The 8,282-nt window shown below is 41.6% G+C and overlaps 1 long non-coding RNA gene across 5 annotated transcripts in view; it reads left to right on the forward strand.

Annotated features, from left to right (window-relative positions):
• The window catches only part of LOC139827252 (uncharacterized), a 71,562-nt gene extending 67,418 nt beyond the window's left edge, over nucleotides 1–4,144 (forward strand). For 4 of the 5 annotated variants that reach the window (XR_011737689.1, XR_011737687.1, XR_011737688.1 and 1 more), the window contains 2 exons: nucleotides 734–903; nucleotides 1,401–4,144. This is a non-coding gene — a long non-coding RNA (uncharacterized lncRNA). The remainder of the gene's footprint in view (nucleotides 1–733; nucleotides 904–1,400) is intronic. The other variant, XR_011737690.1, reaches the window with a different exon arrangement.
• Nucleotides 4,145–8,282: the final 4,138 nt, after the last annotated feature.

Below are 8,282 nucleotides of genomic sequence, written 5' to 3' on the forward strand. Positions count from 1 at the left end.
GTAAATGTGATCATGTACCATTGCACTAACATCCCCACCTGCTCCCCACAACAGGAGGAGGATCTATAAGTCTGTGCAATGGTTCTTGTAGTAGCTGAGCTCATTAGGTATAAGACATGAGAGCTCTATTATTGCTAGTAGTCTGCTAAGGGCAGCAAGATGTTCTCAGGCATCCTAACAGGGGAGGAATGGCAATACTTTCGGGTGCTGACTGCAGGCTGTAGCAGGCCAGTGTGTCTTCCTTTTCCCCCTTCTGTTCCAAAATTGTTCCTCACAGCTGCTGCTTGTGTCTGCCTTATGTGTCCTCAGCTGCTCATGTCTGTCTTGTGTCTCCTTTCCTGTGCACTTTCCTCATTCATCTGAGCTTTGTCTTCCCCTCTCCTTCCTCTTCTCTTCTTATTCACCCTTCTGCACCTTTGTCAGGCTGCTCTCATTATTCTCTGCCAGAGCATTAACAAGAGAAGTGGAGGGCACAGTACAGGCATCTTCCCTGCTGTCAGCTCTCCTGTCTGGCTCCATAGAGGCCCCAGAAAGACAGGAGAAAAGACTACAGGAAGAATGATTGCAAGAAACATTTTGCTTGGCCCTTTAGCCCTGGGATGTTCTGTGGAGACAGCCTAATCCGGTTGAACGCAAGAACTGAGGGAGGTTAGAGCAAGGGACCACTGCGGATCTCTGCAGACAAGCTAATAGGTTCCAGCTGGCATTTGTGAACACTAATTTATTTTTGCAGAGGCTTCAAACTTAGACAGACGCAGAAAGAATATCCTTGACAAGACAACAAGCTGCTTCCCAAATGCGAAGCCTCCACTCCCAAGCACAGGAGACCTTAGAGCTCTGCACGTGGCTAAGAGATACCTACTCACCAGGTCTCCATCACCAAATTACGAAGTCTTACCTAAGGTGAGTGACCAGAAACACTTCAGGATGACAAGTGAGTCTAAACTGCTGGCAAAATGAGCATCCTGCTAGAAGGGCAGCCTATGCACACCTTCTGACATTGTCTATGGGAAAACAGGAGGAGAATTATTGCTCTTTTTGTTTTAATTCTCTCTGCTGCTTTGTGGTTTCAGCAGCAGTCTCTTCTCAATGTTATGCATTCCTTAGGTTTTCAGTTTTTTTCTTTTTGGAACCTGTTTCTAAGATATTTTTATGCAAGTCCCCCAGTTTCAGGTCTTCAACTGGTAAGGCAATGATGGAACTGCTTTGTGCCCCTTCGCAAGATGACAGTGTTGCTCGCCAGCAGGATGTTTGGCTCCCTTTAAACTGTGACTGGCGTGTAGGTCCTGGGACATGACCAGCCCCTGCTTGGTCATCGCAAAGCCCATACCTCTCTTTCTGCTCTTGGATGAGACAGCTGTGTTGGTCATGTCTTGAGTCCTACCCTGATTCTCCTCCAGGCTCTCTCCTCAAGTCCTTTGGTCAAGTCTGATATCCGAAGTTATCTGTTCATGCTGCTTATTCCTCTGCCAGTTGATGTGCTCACAGGATGAGAAAGTGACTTTCTTTGGTAGGTATTACAGGGTAATTAGAAAATGTTGTGTTACATGCTATCTGAGCTGGGTATTTTTCTAAACAATATATTGTCTTGAGGGTTCTCTGAGGGGCTGGTAGACTCTTACATTTATGGCTGCAAGTTTCAGTAGTTCTTTGTGAAAAATGTGGCCTTCTCAGGGATTGCCTTGAATAGCTATGGTCGTCATGTTGTTTCTAGGGCTGTGACTCATACTGATGCCACTCAGATATCTAAGTCAAGGAAACTGTGGCACTACAAAGTTAGATCTGGAACCAGGGTTCTCCCCATGGCATCTTTTTCCAAATCTGCTCACTTTGCTTTTGGTTTATGGGATGGATTCTACAACTCAAACTTTATGAATGGGAATCCTGAGTGTATGAATATCTCTTCTGTTGTGTTATGAAGCCTTTTGTACTGGATTGTTGGCCAACCCCGCCTGTTTATCAGAGAGGGTTTTTATTTAAATAATTGTTATCACGATCTGTCTTAAGTGAGTAGAAACAAATATGTGCAGAGCTAGTAGGGGAAAACATAACTGTGTTGAACACGTCGTTCAGGGTATTGCAAGAGGAAGAGAAGAACCTGCAGAATGCCATAGCTCTACTGCCTTCCTCTATGTTCATGTCCTGCTGATACAAAAAATGTCATTAAAGATTAACTGAGAGGGCAACTATGTAAAGAGAGGTTTTCAAATATTAAGAAAACCACAATGAGTGAGTGGTGTTAGACTTTGTCATAACTGTATTATGAAGTGAGGCAAATAAAACTTGCACGCTTGAGGAAAGCACTTTACTGTGAAGAAACTTTGCCTTTGGCCAAGTGATGCTCAAGTCCGTTCAGTAAGGTAAATCCCTCAGATGTGTGAGAATGAAAAATGAAGAGTGTGTGGCTATATAATAAGCTTTAGTTGCAGCTGAATAGTTGTAATAGAATATAATGAAATAGAAAACTGAGAAAGTGTTACATATTTTAGACTAGGATGGGAGAATAGTGCAATATTTGAGGCTGGACACTGGAACTATTTTAAAAAAACAAAATAAAATCTCTCCTTGGAATTTGTTTGACATCTGCCTGGTAGCTGGATCCATTCCTGTTTTAACAGCCCACACAGAGTGACACTCTGCAAACACAACATTGTCACCTGAACAATTCACTCAACAGCTCGCTATGCTGTCAATCAGACCAGACTCATTTCTCTTCTTAGAAAAATTTTTTTATACCCCCTCATTTTTTTCCTTTTGTCTCCAAGCCTTTGTTGATGTTGACAGCTCATCCTTTGGCCATCATTCATCCTGGTTACTGCAAACTTTGGAGAAAATAAAAACCCTGCTCCCGTAATCAGATTAGAGGGCCTGCAAATTGAATTCAGCCCCTCTCAGTGTCCCCTCAGCTGGCTGTCATTAGGAGCAAAGGCTGGCCCTTGGCAGAGGTCCAAACACCAGCTAACTGAATTTGAGATGCTGGAGTCCTGACAGGCCAAAGAAGGTAATTGAAGAGCTGTGGGGATCTTGTAAAATCTCAGGCAGTGGGGACTACACTGTGAGGATCTTTGGGACCCATTTGTAAAAAGGGACAGGGCACTGAAAAGCAGCTTTCTTCATTGTTAAGACTGGCACAGATGAATAGAGGAAAATATTGAAATGCAAAAATGAAGCTTTCAACGTACTGACTTCTTTGCCTTCTTCTCTGCCTCGGTCTTGACTGAATGTCCAAATCCAAATATTGTTTATTGGTTGTAGTTCAGAAGAAGTGCTCAGAGGCCTCAGATGTTGTGCAAACATGCTGAATTCGTAAATGCCGTGTTTGGATAATGTTAGTTCTTGAAAAATGAAGAACGAAAAAGCAAGCCTACAAACTCGTGTTTGGATTTATTTGCTGGAGTATCTTATCCTGGAGTCCTATTAACTCTTCCCTCCTTATAACTCAGTTCAAGTTGTTTTGCTTCAGCTGGGACCAGCTATCCCCAAGCAAAACTCTGTGTTGTCTTGGTCGCTCATGTCTCTCCTACCATCACAAATTACTAAATATACCAAGGCAAAGGGAAACTCTTCTTAGCCAGTGTTCCTGTACTTGTAAATACTTAGCTTGGTAAAAATGTTTTCAGTTTTATCCATATGCAAAGAGGTTCTGATGCTGAAAACATTAATGTTCTGGTCTATCAGTGCTTGTGGATTTGGTGTGCTTCTAGCAGATTGTCCCACCAGAGTACAGACCCCACGACTCCTGTAGATACACCAGTGAAATACAAACGTTGAAATTATGAGTTAGCACTGAGAAATAATGCTGCTGCACTGGGCTGCCATGTTGCAGCAGACAAGTTTTTATAAAGGAGCCTCTGGGACACCTGATTCAAGCTCTGAGAAAGCAAGAATGACTTCAAAAGAATAAAGCTGAACCTACCCAGGCTCCTGGGCCTTTTTTCATGTAGACACAGGATGCAGAGCATGGAAGAGAAGAATCCTATTGTAAAAATATCAGGTCTTGGAAAAAAAAAAAAGAAAATCTAGATTCCTGCTAAAAGATATCGATGGACATGCCCTGGGCACAACAAAGTAGCACCAAGTGTGGAAACAATTGCCCTCTTCATACGCGCAGTTTCCCCTTCCACAGAGGAGCAGGCTGATTGGATTGCGTGTACCTTTGATCTGTTTTGTATCACTTCAGTTATTGATGTATTAATTGAATGCTTCAATAAAAATCATAATGTTCATAGCTTTTAGAAGTCACTCTCTTTCCCCCTGCCCCATCCCCCAAGAGAAAGATGTTTTGCAAAGAAAACTCTGTTTCTAGGACTCCAGGTCTGACATGCTCTCAGGACACTTCATCTGTTTCTCAGCCCAAGCCCAGCTCTATGCCAGCTACGCAATTTCAGCTGAGCTACTGGTGCATATTTGGTCTCTCACCATTTAGCATTGTTATCAGCTGCTTCAGCCTTCCATCATTCAAAGTACAGTTTAGGAAACCAGAATAACACAACATAGATTATAGGCAACCTTGGGCTTCTGTATACTTGCATAGCCCTAGGGAAGCACAGGAACTGTGCTGATTTAAAAATAAAATTAAATTCTAAGGTCTTGTTCTGTTCATGCGGTAGCAGTATTATAAGTAGGACCAGAAGTGTAACGTTTTGCTGAAATTTTTGACCAAGGTCCAGCTCTCAGTTGTTCCCATAACTTTGTCAGGTTATATCCCTTTCCAGTACTAAATGTTTGCTTTGGACTGGCTTAATATGATAATGAGGGATCTAAGACTTTAAGCTCTTCTGATCCATATGTGTGGAAGATTGTGTGATGCCACATGATATTCCCGCTGTGTGCTTCCTCAGTCCTCCCTGTGTTCTAGAAGAAATTAGTCACGTTCTATTCATGGCTGCTGCATAGCTGGGCATGTATTCTGTGTCCTGAGTGGGCACAGAGCTAAAGACGATGTAACGTATTCGCACCCATGGGTTGATCCAAGGGTCACAGGGTAGCCATGGTTCTGGTGCTTCCCAACTTGTGAACACTTAACTCCGTGATCCTCCTTTACACATCCATTCCTTTCTCATTTTTACACTAGCATATGGGGTAATCTATTGTAGTGAGGTACTGAAGGGAAGAAAGAAACCTGTTGGCTGTCAGTTGGAGAAGATAACTTTAAACACAAACAATCAGAAGTGTTCAATTTTGCTCTCTTTCTATAGAGAAAATATGTCTTTCTGGAACATGTCCATCTATTGCAGGACATCTGAATATTCTAGGTAAAAGTAGAGATTTCTAGTTAGATGTTTGTTCTATTTTGAATTTATTCTCTGACAGAGTAATTAAAAATATAAATACAGCTTTTTCTGTCAGGGATGGTGTGGAATACTGTGGCTACTTGTCATGGGTTTTGCTTTGCAGGGAACATCTTTAACATGGTACATGCAGAAGCCTTATGACCTTCATCAACAGTAGAAACCAACAGGGGGCATTTCAGGCAGCTTTTAGTGACTTGACATGACAGGACAGAGACGTCAAGTCTTCAGAACTCAATCATCTGCTACAGTGAACTGCTGGATTATGTGGAAGCTGGATTCTGCTAAGCATCTTCAGTATAGACACAGAAGTCTCTAGATAGTCCCAGAAACTCATTGATTCCTCTTTCCAAATTACTTTAGGTTGACCACAAAGGTCTCAAAATAAGTTCAGGTAATCCTTTCTGGTGAAGGACAGCCTTGTCCTCAAATTTACCAAAGCTGAAAGCCTGAGATATAGCACTATACTGACTGCTTTTCAATACTCAAATGCGAAGATTTGCTCCCAAAGAACAACATGCAATAACATCCCAGAGTTTATTCCTGTACTTGAAAACACAGTATTTAAAGACAAACAAAACCAAAACCAAACAAACAAAAAAAAAAACCCTACACCACAGTTTTTAAATCCTCTGCTCCTCAGATTCAAATGAGAAACTTCTGATAAAATAAATATAGTTGGAGGCCCCTCTCTGCATTTAGATGAGTAAGGTTAATCTATTGCACCATGTATTTTATACTTCCTTAAAATAAAATCTTTTGGTCACTACTAACTTTTTATGTAATAGGCTTCCACATAAATGTAAAATATTATTTGAGAAGATCAGTAATCACAGAAATAGAGTAAAATAACTTTTTTTTTTTTCTTAAACATCAATATTGTCCCCTTTCAGCCTTTTCCAACCTCCTACATTTAGGTCTGCAAAGCACAACAGCTCTTTGAATTATGTGAAGTTGTCTCTACCTACCCAATCCATTACTATTACACACACACAAAAAAAAAAAAGCTGCTAAGACTTTTGGTCAGTAATAGCCAAACAAGAAAAGGATGCAGGGAGGGGAATATGCATGCAGAATGTAAGGGAACTGAGGGAGGATTGTGGCTTGGGTGCAGTCGCAGTGAAGAAAAGCCTTTCTGTCAAGCAGAATGCAACTGCAGTACCTGGCGGTTCCCAGTTCATCCTGGCCAAACAATTGACATACATTTGCCCCAACTGATACATTCATTTCTTTCTTTGAACTGGTTGTGATGTGTGAGGTCTAGCTCAGGTGTGCGGTGAGTTTAGAGGGTTTGAGAATTTTTGTGCTTCTGAGTCTCCTTCTGGAGCTGCGTATGGGTCTGAGGTGCTCCTTCTAGTCCAAAAAGAGACCTGTCAGGAAGCTAATGTCATGAAACTACCGTTGGAGTAAAAGCTATGCTAAAGATGAAACCAAAAGTCGCTTCTTCCAGGGCTGTACTTGTTTTCTAATCCCTCTTTAAACTTGCATCTTCTGCCTGCACCAGTGCATTTTTCATCTTCTAAAACTTGGGGGATACCACATCTTATTATACTGCATTTCTAATAGCTAACCTCTCCAAAGTGGCCTTGTGTGTGCTTGCTGTACAGCTGAGAGTGCAGCCTCACTTTGTGTAATGGTTTAATTATAATGTCAATGTGGATTCATTAGCATGACAGCTGTCACTGTAAATGGGTGAGCAGGGAGGCTTTTGGACCTCCCTGGGGTCAGCGTAATTGATGTAGTGAACAGAATACTGTATTCACTGAACAATGGGACGGGTCTACATTCTGACCTGGGAAGGGCAATCAGTGTAAGCGGGCAATCGATAGCAGCTGAATTTTCATCCATGATCAGATTGATTCAACCATGTTAACCCCCACGTGCAGATTATGTTCTTCTGGAGCCTGGGTGACTCAAGCACACCCTGAAGGAGGGACGGGCAAATGTTGATGCTTTCATTTTTAATGTAAATCTTGAGCAGACACAGGAGCAGCTGCAGTTCTGCTCCATGACTCTGGTCTGAGGAAAAGAGGATCTGCCCGAACATCTGGAGGCAGTTCTTTATATTTGTTTTGCCATTGCTTCCCCAGCTCTTACTCTTCTTGACATTTATTCTACAGCTAGTCTTCTTTTGCCAAGCCTTCCTCTGGAAAATGAGTTAATAGCACGGTATTGCTCATTTTCCTCAAAGGATTTTGTCTTACGGGAGTAGCACAGTATTCATACTGCCTTTATGGAAGTCTTGGTAAAATTTTGTGCTCTTTGGTATCTACAACAGGCTTTTTCCTCTGCTGGCCAATCACAGATCTTCTGTTGATGTTTGTCCAAATGGAGTTTGTTTCATGTTGTCAATTCCTTTCTGTAATATTTGCTCATCTCTTTATTCTTGTATTTTTAGTGTTACTTGTACATTAAACCAAATGTATAAGAAATACTGTTGGAGACTGCAAGGGTTGAGAAAAATAAGGTGTTACTATAGGATCTGTAGGTGTTTTCTGTAATGTTTATAAGATAACCTGAATACTGAATTCACTCCTCTAATGACGGAAAGCATAATTTGAGTCAGGTAAAAATAAGCTGAGGTGAAGAAATTGAATAAATTATACTTAAAGGCTGCAGTGACATCAATCCCCTGAAATATCTTTCTTCCTTGAGAGGGTAAGAAGTGCTTACCACCTTTCCATCTTGCACTGAGAAATGGAAGAGGTGTACAGACACTTTGTTCTGTCTCTTCTTGCAAAAAAAAAATCCGTAGTGTCCCCTGAAATTTGAATATTCTTATTTGAAATCATGCTGAATGATAACAAGAAAAGTTAGCAGAACCATGGAAAGAGTCTTAAATGACTTAGTCTCCTTTGCCTTCCAACAACCATGGCTCTTCCTGCACCAGGGAAGCTGCATGCATTTGGTGGAAAAGCACACTCCAGTGTGCGTGATTCATTGCCACAGCTATGTGCTGGCTCTGCTTATAATCAAACTTGAGTTTTGGTC

Source organism: Patagioenas fasciata, chromosome 2, assembly GCF_037038585.1.
Source record: "Patagioenas fasciata isolate bPatFas1 chromosome 2, bPatFas1.hap1, whole genome shotgun sequence".
Lineage (NCBI taxonomy): Eukaryota > Metazoa > Chordata > Aves > Columbiformes > Columbidae > Patagioenas > Patagioenas fasciata.